Source organism: Halichoerus grypus, chromosome 2 (assembly GCF_964656455.1).
Source record: "Halichoerus grypus chromosome 2, mHalGry1.hap1.1, whole genome shotgun sequence".
NCBI lineage: Eukaryota > Metazoa > Chordata > Mammalia > Carnivora > Phocidae > Halichoerus > Halichoerus grypus.
In genome coordinates, this window is record NC_135713.1 from 139,712,488 (window position 1) to 139,727,659 (window position 15,172).

At 44.7% G+C, this 15,172-nt stretch overlaps 1 long non-coding RNA gene across 1 annotated transcript; it reads right to left on the reverse strand.

The window, feature by feature from the left end:
- Nucleotides 1-357: 357 nt before the first annotated feature.
- On the reverse strand, nucleotides 358-5,900 carry LOC118524600 (uncharacterized). The gene is made up of 4 exons (XR_013445381.1): nucleotides 5,796-5,900; nucleotides 2,887-3,056; nucleotides 1,844-1,891; nucleotides 358-506 (listed from the first exon to the last, which is right to left on the reverse strand). It is a non-coding gene; the product is annotated as an uncharacterized LOC118524600 (long non-coding RNA).
- Nucleotides 5,901-15,172: the final 9,272 nt, after the last annotated feature.

A 15,172-nucleotide genomic window follows, 5' to 3' on the forward strand; every position in this document is an offset into this window, starting at 1 on the left:
AGGCGCATGCGCTCACAGGTGCTCGGATGCACGCGCCCACAGTCGCACGGGTACCCACTCACACACGTGCACACAACCAGGCGGAGCCCACCAAGTACACACACCTGCACAGACACACGTGGGTATGCTCCCGCACGCGTGCACACACAGACCTCCACATACAAACAGACGCAGACGCATACACACACACACACACACACAATTGGCTCACTCCCTAAGACTCCCTGACCAGGCGTAGAGGTTCTTGGAAAGCAGGCTGTTCAGGTAAACAGTGTTCTTTCTGGAAATCGCCTCTGCCCTCTCTACTCAGACACACCCCCTCTTTGCTGGAAGCCAGCCTCAGGGACTTACCTGGTGTATTTTATTAAAACAAAGGCTGCAGTCACTTTCCAGCAATGACTGCGATGTGACTCCACATTGTAAGCAGAATTTTATTTATTTACTCAGCAACACTGTTTTATCCACTGACAACTTTTTTCAGACACGTTTCCCGCTTTAATCTAGATCTGGAATTATAAAAATCAAGAGTGATTATTACTTGGAAGTGACAATTTTCTTTATAAAGGAGTCACCATGCTTGGAAAGAAGTCTCTTAGTGCATACAAAACATGGCTATTAACAAAATTTATATGCCTGGCTCTTCAGGGTCCTCCTTACCCCATAAAGCTTGGGGGACGATCACTACTGAACCCACAGAATTATAACTTGAGGTTCTTCTCAATAAACAAAAATGATGCCGAAAGGAACGTCTGACTTGAAATCAAGAGTTAAAATGTGTTGAGTAAAATTAATTGCTTGAGACAAAGAAAAAGGAAAGTTGCTTCAGAAGGCAATCGGAAATTCCAAAGGCAAACTCAAGGAGGAGGAAATAGATGTGATCTGCAGACCTCCAAACGTGGGGTGCCCTGGAGTCTTTTTCTAAGACTTGCAGTCTTGAGGCTACCTCTATACCCAGTGTCCAAATCTCCTTTTCTTCCTTAGCTGCCAGCTGGCCCCAAGGTCATCAAGCAGTGCTAAATATAGGCCAGCCTTTTTTTTTTTTTTTTCCCTTCGCTGGGAAAATGGTATTTTAGTCCAGAAGAAAGCCAGGCAATTGACTACTTTTCCTGGAAAGCATATGTGTCTAATTCTTAATTTTGCAAGAACCAGGCAGCGTAAATTCAGTTTATTAAAACATGAATTTAGCACATTTGCTGGAGTGGTGATATTTATCCCTCCTGAACTTTAAATTATCTTGGATGGTGAAAGAGATCTTTAATTATGTATAGACACAGGACAACAGAACACAATGCACAGGGTTTCTTTTTATATATGTATTTCCCAAGAGCAAGAAAGTGATAGGTTAAGCATTTAATATTCTTGCAGACTTCATTTTATTTCCATCAAGTTCTGGAGTAAGTAAAATTTTCATTTTGGCATTAAAAAAAAAAAAAAACTCCACTATATGAAATACATAGGTTTAAAATTGGCCTGATGTTTTTCCACTGGATTCAGAAGACTAGGAATTCACAAGAATAGGCTTTTCCAATTTTCCATGGCATCTGATTTTACATCTGGAAATAGCCAGAGAGGAATAATTGAACATGTGTGAAGCACTGGGGACTCTGCCCAAGACATTTACATACAGCATCTCATTTTGAGCCTCACACAACCCTGACAGGAGTGCCATTATTCTCTTTTCTGATCCTACTGCAATGATGGAGTTAGAAACGTTAACGGCCAAATACTCAAGTCTAGAGAAGTTAGGCAATTTGACCAAGGTTTCACCACTAATAAATGCAGGGATGGGAACTAGAATTCAGACTTGCCAAATCCCAGATCAGGCCTTTTGGACCACACTTACCATTGGAATCCAATTTTTCAGTAGGGCTTGGGGATCACTGGCAACATGCTGTAAGAAATTTTAAAAACAAAACAAAACACTATTTATTTATTTGAGAGACAGAAAGAGCACCAGCAGGAGAGGCATTGGGAGAGGGAGAGAGAATCTCAAGCAGACTCTGACGCGGAGTGCGGAGCTGGATGTGGGGCTCAATCCGAGGACCCTGAGATCATGACCTGAGCCAAAAGCAATGGTAGGATGCTTAACCGACTGAGCCACCCTGCCCTGTGTCAGGGCCAGTCCTGCCTGCCTTTGTGCAGGGACCCCGGTTTAAGAGATTTCTTAACAGAGGACTCTTGTGGTGGTGCTGGAGAGTTATCCAGGCCTTCTGAGGAGTTCTGGAGTGAACCTCCAAGGACCTCCCTCACCCAGCCTCAAGCAGCGCCTGGGGTGAGGACACACAGGAACTGCCTCTCCTCTAGCTTTGACCTCCCCGCCAATCCCAACTACTCAATGTGACTACCAGAAGTGCCACGCTGGGCTGATGATTCCAGGGTCAGCGAGCAAAGGTCCCCTGAGTATTGGCCACCCACCGTACGAGGGCAGGGAATGGGAGTGTAACTTCAGGGTCAATGCCATGACTTTGCTTTCCATGGTGTGTTTGTAGCCTGAAAGTGCACATTGTTTTATCAGCCTGCCTTCCTGTCCCGACTACATCTATCGCACATCATTTTGCCTTCAGACGATTGGTTCTTTTTTTGGAGTGCAAATCCTTTTTATTTGGTGGGAGTGGGGCCGGGTGGGGTCTGGGGGGGTGGGGTAGGGAAGGGTAGCACACTGTGTCAATCATACTCATTAAAACCTTAATTCCACTGCCTTTATCAGATTCTTTCTCAGACCTGGCAAGGGTTTCAAACTGGGAGCTGGGAGAAGCTGGGAGAAGCCTCCCCACAGAAGTGTTTGACTGGGCAAGCTCTGAGGTCAGCAGAGCCTTCAACTTGACTGCTCTAGACACAGCGTTTGCTCCCCGACGCGCTACAGTCTGCTGCGCTCCCACCACTTACCTGAAGGCAGGTGTCTCAGGTGGTCCCCCTGAACTTTGGTCTCTTCGGCCTAGGACACGGGGGATGGATGGATATCTCCTGATGAGGACTGAGACACGGGGAGGCAAGAGGCTCCGATCCAGAGAGAGTGGGGCATCTTCTCTTTGGAGTAACCAAGAAGTAGAGCGAGTCTGAAAAGGGGAAGTGGCCAATCAAGAAGGGATTACTGAGATACCCCAAAAACCCACTCAACAGTTCTGCTTATAATGGAACCACCGCAGTGAGCTCTCCGAGTTCCCAGTTCCTGCTACTGCCAATTTGCAAAGAAGCTGAGCCCTCAGCACCAAAGGGCATCGGGAAGAGGAGGTCCCTCACCCCCCGCCCCCCCACACCCCACTCCCTGCACAAAGGCAGGCAGGACTGGCCCTGACACAGGGCAGAAGGGCAGATTTCTCTCCTAATCCCAAAGGCAGGGAGTGCGTGACCTGCTGAATCGCTTCCTACTTTGTGGAAATGTGCTCTCATTTGCTTGCTCTCCATCCTCCCTGCCTCGTGACACACTGTCTCTTTGCAGATTCCCCGGCCCTCTGCCACCCTGTACCTCATGGAGACCTTCTTATTGCCTTTAATCTCTTTTTGATGGGCTAACCCCCTTGCACCAGCAGATTTGTTGTTGGTATACACTCTTTTTAAACTGATGAAAAAGCGGTGGGACAGCAGTGCATCCTTTGATTTTTATCTCCTGCACAGTGAAGATGAATTCTCTGTGTGTTTTTCGAAGTGGCTTGCCTCCGCCTTGATTTTATTTTCATGAGGTTAAGAAAGCAATTGAACAAGGAGTAAGGATTCCAGGAATGGTGGTTGTGACCGTGCATTTAGATTCACGTCTCTCTCTGCTTGATTTCCAACTGGCCACATCAAGCAAACAGAAGCATCCCGTCCCTACGTACATACTTCTATTCTTCACCTAAAGATCTGCAATTACAATAAGGGACACGATCATTTTCATTTTATTATTGATCTATGTTTATTTATATCTGCTTTGTTCCAGATTTAAAGCAGCCTGATATATGAATTTCAGGGCTATGTGTGGGAGCAGTTCCATTTTTTTTTATCAAATTTACTTGTTAATGATTGATATGTTAATGATGTGATTAATCCATTGGGTTTGATTCATTTATATCATCATTTATGTTTCATCAAGATGTATTTTCAAGAAGACACCTGACATCCTTCTCAAAATGCTCCATTTCTCAGCATGGGGGACTTTTATTTTCCATAAGCAAACCAATCCGACCTTCTGACTGATGGGAGGCTGAACTCTAAGTGTGGGGAGGCGAAGTAAGCCCACGAAGGTTTCCAGAACACTGAAAGAGCCCACTTTTTCTTATGCCTGTGTTTTTCCGATAAGGTGCGTTTCTCCGTAAGATACACAAGTCTGTGCAATGTCTAAAAGAAATCTAGGAGAGAATAATCCCCACCTACCCTGGCAGGCTGCAAAAGGGCCCAGAAAGCCTCAGGCCCTGGGCATCAGGCCTGCCCTGCAGCCAGCGAAGAAAACTAGGTCGGAGAGTGCCGGTCTATGACACCTCACAGTGGGGATGCAACCTTCTGGGCATTCTGTGTAGACAAGTGGAGTCGCGTTCATGGGAAATAGAATAGGCAGGCCAGAAAGGGGGCAGCTGAGTGTTTTTAGGAGGACACAGAACATGAAAAAATCTTGAATGCCCACTGAGAAAACTGTTCTCTGCTTTCATTTTCATTTTCAATTCCTTTTCAGAGCTTCCGAGTACATTAAGGAGAAAGTCTCTGCTGAGTGGTAGTCGACATTTAACACCGCTCTCCCTCCGGCTAAGGGTAACTATCAATAAGGAGCTGGTATCAGGCTCAGAGCCATGGGCAAGCCATGGCAGTAACTAGCTCTAATCGAGTGATGATGCTTCCTTTCTGCTCTATGTGGATGAACGGTGACCTCTTTCTATCAGGGGGTGCTAGTTGTCCACTGAGGTAGTGCTTTGAAGGTCTCGTTTAAAATAAATGTATTTAAGGGGCGCCTGGGTGGCTGGTTCAGTCCTTAAGCGTCTGCCATCGGCTCAGGTCATGCTCCCAGGGTCCTGGGATCGAGCCCCGCATCGGGCTCCCTGCTCAGCCGGGAGTCTGCTTCTCCCTCTCCCTCTGCCCCTCCCCCTGCTAGTGTTCCCTCTCTCTCTCTCTCAAATAAAGAAATAAAAATCTTTAAAAAAATAAATAAATGTATTTAAGTATTTCTAAATCAATTTTTAAAGATTAAAATAAATGATTGCATAAGTGATATGTTAAAGGTGACATCTGGGCTAACAGGAGGAAAAACATAAAGGGTCTTCAATGCAAGACACGGAGCTGATGTCCTTAGAACCAAGTTGGTAGCATCAACCCCAGAAGAGTCTGAGACCAGGACACCTACCAATAAGCCACAGGAGGGGATAAACGTCTCATTATTGATCTCCCCACCAGTAAACTGGATATAACAGAAATATTAACTTGATTTCTTCACAGACTTGTGGTGAAGGATCAAACGAGACAGTGTAAGGGAAAGCCTATTACAAACTGTCAAGTATTATATCCATGTTAGGGATTATCACAATAGTGAGCAATGGGGGAGGGATCGGGGATGACAAAAGCAAGCTAGGTTGAAGAAAATTAATGAGCTGGAAAGAACATCCTATTGTCCTGTTAGGTCGATGGACCTGGGTTTTGGGAAGGCAGGGAGTGGGCCAGGTTGTCATTTGGTTTGTACGAGCGCAGGGGTGAGAAGAAGGAAAAAAAAACAAAAACAAACAAAAACAAAGACCCACTGGAAGAGAAGAGAAAGCCGGGGAGACCCCGCATCTGGATGAAACCGTCCTGAGGGTAAAACCACCACAGAATGGGCTCTGTGCGCCCTTCCCCACCTGCTCTCGCCCCTCCACACACGGTTGCCTCCTGAGGGGTCCCGGCAGTGTAGCCAAGCGCTCTGGGTCCACGGCGCGTGTGGCTGCCGGGTGGCCTGCTTGCGGTGTCCTAGAAGAAGGGGGAAAAACGGGCAAAGTAAACCCCATGAGGCGACAACACCGTCAGCTCCCCTTGGCCTTCCGCACCCGGGGCCCAGTACAGAGCCTGACAGAGTGGGGGCCCAGGAAGCGTGTTCAGTCAGTGCAAGGATGAAGACACAGAGGGAGGAAGGGAGAGAGGGAGAGAGCAAGCAAGGAAGGAGATGGGCCAGAATTATAGCTTTAATTCTTATGGCCGTGGCTGTTATTACATATGCTCTACAAAAAGCAGAGGAGTTATTTTGATTCTTTTAAAAGTGTGACACGATATGGATTTTCGTTCCATAAACAGATTCTTCTACTTTGCTTCCTAATTAGACTGTATCTGTCATGTCTGTAATTCCTGTGTAATTAAATTGAAATTAAATGTCAATTTACTTTGAATTACAGAGTAATTCTATGTATACATGCCACGCAATCTGCATTTCGTTAGGAGAGGACAAGCGAAAATATCCTGACAGTCCCTCTGTAATTACACAGTGATCTGATTAAGATCAGCATGACAAACTACCTGCCAAGTCCTGAAAAAGAAACACTATGGGCTGGTGGAGGGAGGGGTCAGCAGAGGTCAGGTGCAGGAGGGGAGGGGAAGGTGAGCTCACCGCTGACCCCGCGGCTCCCCGCTGGCACCCACAAAATCCTGAACCAACGGTGATCACTTATACAGTGGGGGTGATCTTTTAAAAGAAAAAAAAAATAGAGACCTTCATTATAGAACGTGCTAACTGGCACTGTTTCTTCTTCACTCTCTAACCCAGCTGTTTTAATTAGGTTGGCGTCTGAGGGCCTGAATCCCCGTGCCCCAAAGACAGTGATAAATTGCAGAGAGAAGATTTCAAACCTCATCCAGGAATTTCATCTTTCTGTAATACACAAAATGGCTTCCATCCTCCAACTTTAAAAAAGAGAGAGAAACAAGGAAATAATTCCTATTCCCTTCTTTTGTAACCACCACACATGCTGATGTTTCTAGCATTCCGGAGCAGAGGGGCCCTGGGCAAAGGTGAGGTAAGTGGGGTGCAGGGGAGGGGACAGTCAGGACATGGAGGAACCAGGTCAGGAGCTCTGAGTGGCAACCTGCAGGGCATGGAGCTCCCATCTGCAAAGATGTTCACGACGATGGCAGCAGAGACACAGAAATATCGCCACCCGGGCTTTCGCCCTCTCCTCCTTCCCCCAAGTCCACTCTGCGGCCAAGGATGGTCACTTTCCCTGAGCCTCCCTGTCCTCGACTTTGCCCCTTGGTGCCCTCCTCACCTGGGTATGGCTTCTTCCTGACAGTCAGGCAGTCTCTACCCTGGCCCTCGTTTGGGATGAGGAGCTGGTTATTTCCCATTTACTCAGCAGAAGGCTACTTTTTCGCCCCCCCCCCCCCCAGGTCTCAGACACTGTCCCGGCTGAGCCTGCAGGGCCCCCAGTGCCTGCCTTTGGAGGTGAGTGGGAATGACTCGAAGCTTACAGGCCAGCAATGCTCCAGAGAAGGGGCCGGTCATGGCTCTATTTCTTACCAGCTAGGACCCCAAGCGAGTCATTTAACCTCTATGAACCTCAGTTCCCCCTAATATAAATGGAGATTAATATATACTGTCCTGATTATTGCATAGGCTTGTTGGAAGAACCCATGAGCTAATGTAGATGAAGATATATAGGAAAAAGTAAAGACCCAGGTTTGGGACTATGATTATCCCCATAGGAGATACATTAGTCAGAGTTCCCTCTTTTGCAGATGACTGAAACCCCAACGCCGCCTAAGGAGATAGGAGGGGGAAAAGGGAATTGGGTTTCAGGGACTCATAGCTAAAACGTCCATGGTGGATGTGGCTTTGGGCCTGGCCAGGTTCAGGGATCATGCAGTGTCTGTAGATCTGGTTTCTCTGTGTCTCTGGCTCTGCTGTCAGCAGTGTGCCCTTCACCCTCAGACCCCATGCAGGACGGCATGACCAATCCAGCTCACATCCTGCTCAGTTCAAGTTCAGTGGGAAAGAGCTTGTCCCAGAAGCTCTCTCTCCAATCCCAGGACTCATGATGCCATGATCAGTTGGTCATAAACCCATCACTGTGGCCAAGGGGCACTGGGGCACTCATGGGCGCCAATCCCAGCTTCTGGTCCTGGATCCCGAAGTGCCACCATGCTTACTACCTGAACTGTATGGACTGAGCAAGAAGAAGGAGATGGCTCTCCAGGGCTCAGAGAAGAAGAAAGAATGGAAGCTGGTCAGGATGGTCACACACATCCTCCTTGGAAGTCAAGGAATTTGTGGTTGGACTCCATCTTAGAAGAAGAAGCAGATGGGCAAAGGTTTAAGGAGGGGAGAGGCCCAAGTAGAGAAACTCGTGACTAAAAACAGCAGATCACTTGAGGAATGGTCAGCATTCAACAAGCGAATGTGTCCCTACTTCATGCAGCTTAGGAACGCCAGACTCGGACACTTCTGTGGCAGGAGAGGGAGCAAGAACAAGCTCTGATTCACAGGAACTTCACCCAAGTGACAGAATGACAGCTGACGTGCAGCAAAGGGGTTGCCAGAACTCTTGTTTTCACATCCAGAGGCAGGACCCCCACCTCTGGGTTTCCCCCCAAATGGAGTGCTCCTGCTGTAGGTAGGCTCAGCATGTTTTTCAGACCCTCCTCTGTTTGCCACCTGACCCTAAATAACACGCCTCACTTTCCACCATCCTTCTCTCTCCTTCTCTTGAAAGTGAAAGCTAAGGCATCTAGCCAGCTGTGGGTTCCCCCACTGGCCAAAGACCTCAGCGATGTGAAGTGAATTTGGATACATCGGCCCGAGAATATTTTTTAAGGTCCTTGTGCTTGTTGCATGCATTTCTTGTGTTCTGAATATTTCAGAATTTTGTGGAACGGGCAACAGGGAAAAGCCAACATTTTTCTTCTCTTTTTTTTTTTTTTAACCTGCCAAATTCCATAAAAAGTGCAACATTTTCTATGAAAAGGAGACTGTTATAGCTGAGTAGGTCTTAAACCTTAGCCTATCATTGCTCCAAAAGTAAACCCATCGATCACCTGTGATTGCCTTTTCTATTTGGTCATTTTTGGAATTAAAGATGTATCTTTAGGACTCCGGCTCTACACAATGTGAGCTTGGGCTTTTCCTTTAACATTGATTTTAACTTGGCATGCCTCTCTTGATCCAGAAGGTCAACTCAGCTGTTCACAAACTGATAAAGCTACATGTTTGTCCTTGCCTTTGTTTTCCTTTCTGTTGAACTAATTATTATCTGGACATGGGAATTGAAAATTCATAAGGCATATAAAGGGATACACTGCAGAGCAAGTGCCCCCAGGCCACAAGCCCAGAGTCTGTCACTGTTAAATACCTGTGTGTCTTTTCATCCTCCTGGATGTCCCATCCCTATACAAACTGTTTATATACATATTTCTCTTTTCCCATGAAGGGCATATACTATAGGTTTTTTCTGTAGCTTGCTTTGGCTTCTGTTTTAGTTTTTAATTGAACACTATGTCTCCCGCCCACCCTTTTTAAAGATTTTATTCATTTATTTTAGATAGAGAAAGAGCAAGAGAGAGAGAACAGGAGTGTGGGGGGCAGAGGGAGGGGGAGAAGCAGGCTCCCCACTGAGCATGGAGTGCAGAGCCCCAAGTAGGGCTCCATCTCAGGATTCTGAGATCATGACCCGAGCCAAAAGCCAACGCTTAACCGACTTAGCCACCCAGGTGCGCCAAATACTATGTCTTGAAGAACATTCCATACCACCATTCAGACTCTTTATTTGAGCAGCTGCTGATGGGCTGTGATTTGCAATTATCAACTATGCTATTCGATTAATTATTAGTGGTAGAACTGTCTCCAATTCATGTAAGCATTTTACTGTTTTTTAAATTATATTAATTTCTAGAGATTGAGTATATTCACATAGTACAACAGTACAAAGGTATAACAGTGTATTTAAGAAAAAACAAGCTTCCTGAATACCACTGTTTGAAAGCCCATTCTGTTTCCATCGCTTCTGTTACCTGCTTCTTTTCTATCTGCCAAGAAATGCAGTGTTCTACACCTTCCCTTTTTCTCACTGAACCATGGACTGTATGGCCATATGTCAGCATGTAAAGAGGCTCTCATTCTTTCTTACCGCTGAGTAGTGTTCTGTAGAGGGATGTGCCATAATTTAATCCAGCCAGTCCCCTTTTGATGGATTTGTAGGTTATTTCCAGGTTTTTGTTTGTTTGTTTGTTTGTTTTTTGCTAGTTCAAACAATGCTGTAATAAATAATCTTCTAGACACATCGTATGGCAAAAGGACAAATATGTCCAAAGGAGGATACATTTCTAGAAATAAAACTACTGGGGCAAAAGGTTAACTGTATTTTGAAATATGGTTAACTATTGCTAAATTGCCCTCTCTGAAGGTTGTACCAATTTATATTCCAACGGGAATTTATGGAAATGATTGTTTCCCCAAAACTCCCACCTTACCAGAATACACATAATGCATGAAGGAACTTCTTGATCTTGGCCAAACTGAGAAATTAAATGACATTTCATTACGGCATTAATTTCAGCATCTCTTCTTATGAATACTCATTTTAATGTGTTTAAAAAACATTTATGTTTCCTTCCCTGTGATCTGACTTTTCATATTTGTCTATTTGCTCTGTTGGTTTGGTGTTCTCCTCACTGACTTGTAGGAAATTTTTGTATATACTAAGGAAAGTAGCCCTTGGTGTGACTTGTAAGTTACAATTTGCCATTTGTCCCTGACTTTACTTTTTCGTCATGCAGAAAAATGGATTTGTATAGAGTCTAATTATCAGTCTCTGATGTTAAAGGCTTTATATAGTGCACAGAAATGCCTTGCCCACCTGGAGATGATTGTTTTAATGTTTTCTTATCTTTTCCTGGCATTGTTTTAAGTGTTTATAGATTTTGTAGTTCAAATTTTTACGGATACTGATGAATTGTCTTGCAAAGAGCTTATACCAACCTATGCTCCCGAGGATGCTGCATGTTCACTCTTTGAAGTGTCTGCTCTTTGTCTCCTATGAATTGTCCATTCTTGTCTCAATCTTAACATCCTTGAGAGCAAAGGTTGTGTCTTCGATTTAATGCATCTTAAGTCACAGGAAGGACAATCAGTAGGGTTCTCTTTCTTACTGGGAATAATTTCTGCCCAAGCAAGGATGGTGTGTCACATCTCTGGTTCACCTTCCACAGCATGTGGTGCTGGGAAGGTGGGTCATGGGGCATCTGAGATCACAGTTTTTGAAGCACAAATTAGAATCATGGTTTAATTGTTCTTGGATGTTTAAAAATTTACACATAGAAATTTACAAAGCCCAATAGTTAAAAACCTACTAGCTGCATATCATGGATCTCCTTTATTGAGATGAGGTGAATGCAAGAAATTGGGGTTCCCCCAGAAAGTCCAGAATGCTACCAATTAGGAAACTCAGGAAACTACATCACTTCCTCAAGGAAAGTAGACGAAGCAAAAAGAGAACCTGTGCCTGCTGGAAAGCACGTTGAACCCCTAAATAGGGTATCTGTTTTTGCATAATAGGAGACCCAGCATATAATTTAAGGTCTATTATTAAATATTATTAAATATGGACCTACTGGTACAGAGAGGCTCTTGGAAAACAATTCTCTCCTCTGCGGCCTGTTCTCCTTGGGCTTACATGTAAGTTTAATTTACTCCCTTAAATTAAAAATAATAATAATAAAATATAATGAAATATGGCACTTCAGCATAATGCAAAAGCCTTCTGATGAATTCAACTCTCCTTCCCAATGCCCTGTCAAACAAATAGACACAAACTGTGTAAATTGGTAGAAGAGACTAGAGGAAAATCAGACTTACACCTTTTTAAAACTACTGGGTTTCTCCCAAAGAATCGATCTCAGCCTCGTTTTCCCTTGCTAAGACTCCAAAATCTTGGTGAAAATCCCCAAGGTGGGAGGCTTCCTAGTCCAGGGACTTAGGACCTAACGAGGTAACTGTGGACACTTGCTGTCCTGTGACCACTAATGTGTTTCCTCTTCCAGGTACAGCCCCTCGTCATTCCTCGAGGCAATCACCTGTCTCCAATTTCTGTGTTTTTACAATGGGCTTGACCCCCCCATCCCTGGGGGGACTGGTGTGTTACTTAGGTTCCTGAATCACTCTTCTATTCCTTAGCTGTAGTGGTTAGGATGGGAACAGGTATGATCCAAGTCACATGCAATGAGACCTAGACCCAGGGCTTTTTTCCTGGAATGATTGGGAAGGAGAAGTGCTCTTTCTGCTGGGATAGCAAAGCTGAGAGCAATGGAGTCAAGGGTCTGCTTGAGAAGGAAACCAAATGGAGTAAAGTAAAGCCGAGGGATATAGGGAGTTCTCAATTCCTAAAGACATGATATGACTCCCTGGATCCAGCTATGCCAGAGACAGGTCAAGAGGTGAATTCCTAGACTGTTGGAAGAACCAAAAAATCCCACTCCCCACCCCTTTTAAAATTTTAGTTTGAAATGGGTTTCTAACTAACGCAGTGGAAGGACTGAGGGAAAGTCTGTTCATGAGTGAATCAGTGAAAGCTTTCATAAATATGGTCCCACATCAATCAATCAAGACAACAGATTAAGCCTGAGAATATCTGTGATGTTTTACACAATCTAATTTAGCAATAATGAGTAAGCTGCCGTTAATTTTTCCATTTGCAATCCCTCCGCGAGAAACTTTTTCAGACTTTTCCTCCCTGTAAATCTCAAAAAGATACTGTACACCCATTCTACTTTGATGCAGATAAAGAGACATTAGAAGGCATGCTCTGTGACTCAAACTGAAATCCACACAGTCCGAAAAGAGGTGCACAGGCCTACACAAAAATCCAAATGCGATACAACTTCATGACAAATAGCCTCATCTTCACACAGGCCACCTGTGTGAAGGGCTTTATGCTCACCTGGAGCATGGATGATTTAGAAAGACAATGTAAGAGACAATTTAGTGACAATGAGAAGTATTTGAAATAGATTAATGAAAAGGATTCCAGACTCAATTTCTCTGAAACCCTGCAAATGTAGGATGGGTATCCTCACTTGTTAAAACGAGCTGTGCTTGTTTTTTCGTGTTTTTTTTTTTTTAAGATTTTATTTATTTATTTGAGAGAGAGTGAGAGCAAGAGAGAGCACACATGAGCAGGGGCAGAGGCACAGAAAGAGGGAGAAGCAGACACCCCTGCTGAGGAGGGAGCCCGATCCCAGGACCCCAGGATCATGACCTGCGCTGAAGGCAGACGCTTAACCGACTGAGCCACCCAGGCGCCCCTAAACCAGCTACGTTTTAAGGCAAGAAAATGGTTCTAGATCAATGGTTCTCAAACTTGTTTGGATATCAGGGGCGCCCGGGTGGCTCAGTTGTTAGGCATCTGCCTTCAGCTTGGGTCGTGATCCCGGGGTCCTGGGATTGAGCCCCACACTGGGCTCCCTGTTCAGCGAGGGGCCTGCTTCTCCCTCTCCCACTCCCCCTGCTTGTATCCCCTCTCTCGCTGTCTCTCTCTCTGTCAAATAAATAAAATATTAAAAAAAAAAAACTTGTTTGGATATCAGAATCACCTAGAGAGATGAGAGACACATAGTTTTCTGTGGCAGGAGCCAAGTTGACAGCAATGGAGTTAGGCCCTGTTCTCTACCTTCTGAGTTAACAACCTGTGTTCTAGCCCCAGGATCTAAAAACGATGACAACAGTCAAGTGTGGGGATATATGCGTGTATATTCACATACATATAATCACACACACTCTTTATTTCTGCCATTGTCTCATTAAATCCTCATCATAACCCTACAAATTAGATACTACAAAGCAATGAAGTAGTTACAGTGGTTATGTCTTGTTACAAATTAAGAATAGAGTCGAGAGTTTGAACACTTTTCTCAAGGTCATACAACAGGGCAAATCCAAGGCTTTATTTTTTTTTTTTTTAAGATTTTATTTACTTGAGAGAGAGAAAGAGAGAGAACATGCACGTGAGAGAGAGAGGGAGGGAGGGAGAGCACAAGCAGGGGGAGTGGGAGAGGGAGAAGCAGACTCCCAGCTGAGCAGGGAGCCCGATGTGGGACTTGATCCCAGGACCCCGGGATCATGATCTGAGCTGAAGGCAGATGCTTAACCTACTGAGCTACCCAGGCCCCAAATCCAAGGCTTTAAACCCAAGACTCTTAACCACTCAAAAAACAGATAGGACAGCTAGTGTCATGCTTGATGCACGAAATCAATAACTGAACTTTACTAATAACATCATTAGAGAATTAGATAGAGTAATACCACTCACAAAGGGAAAATAAGCAATGCAAAGAGTTCCTAAAAATGAAGACATGGATCCTAGAGAAATGAAAGCAGCCTCTATTTAACTCCTCAGAAGCCAATTTTAGAAGAAAAAGAAAGAGAACTGTTGCCTGCTTATTTGAAAGGTTTGCATACAAGAAACTATATGCTCTCCATTACTAAAAAGACCTACAGCTCATCTCTTCAAGAAACACTCTGAGTCCCAAAAGATGTCTTGAAAATTGATGTACAGGTCCAGAGAGGGGCATCCCCCAGGTATCTAATTCATGCCACCAAAAGCCACAGTCATGGGGGTGGAGGGAGGCAATAGATTTTTCCAGTGCGTAAATGACACAAGTCCTTTGTTTTCCCTTTTGCGCTCCCTTGACTCCCAACTAAATGACATCAAAAACATACCCTTCTTGGAAGCAGGCAGGCTATAGAAAGATTTTAAAACCATCGAGAAATAGTAGCAACCAGTATATTATGAAGAAAAGATTCTGGTAGAACACCAAATTGCAAGTGCTCATGAAGGTCAGTTTAAAGAATTGGCACCTATAGGGGTAACAAACAGGATGACGGTACAAACTCGGGTTCCTTCCCAGCTCTGAGTCACTGATCTTCCCTGGGAAGTATAAAAGTATAACTTCCCAAAGTTACTGGGAAGTTATACTTTTGATGTGTTAATAACATCAGGAAAACCTCACGATGTCATACGGGTCATTTATATCACAATTCCACGCCAACATCACTGCATTTTGTGTAGAGAGCCTCGGTCTTTCAGCTCTGGCCACCGGAGTCTCCAGTGGTACTGGTAGCCTGCCTGAGCATCCTCAGTGGTGTGCATCTGACACATCACTGGCTGCCAACACCCATGCGCTTTCGCAAAACGTCCTGCTGATGCGTCCTGAAAAGCTAATGGAAAAATCACTCTTTGATAATAAAACATCAGTGCTTGAC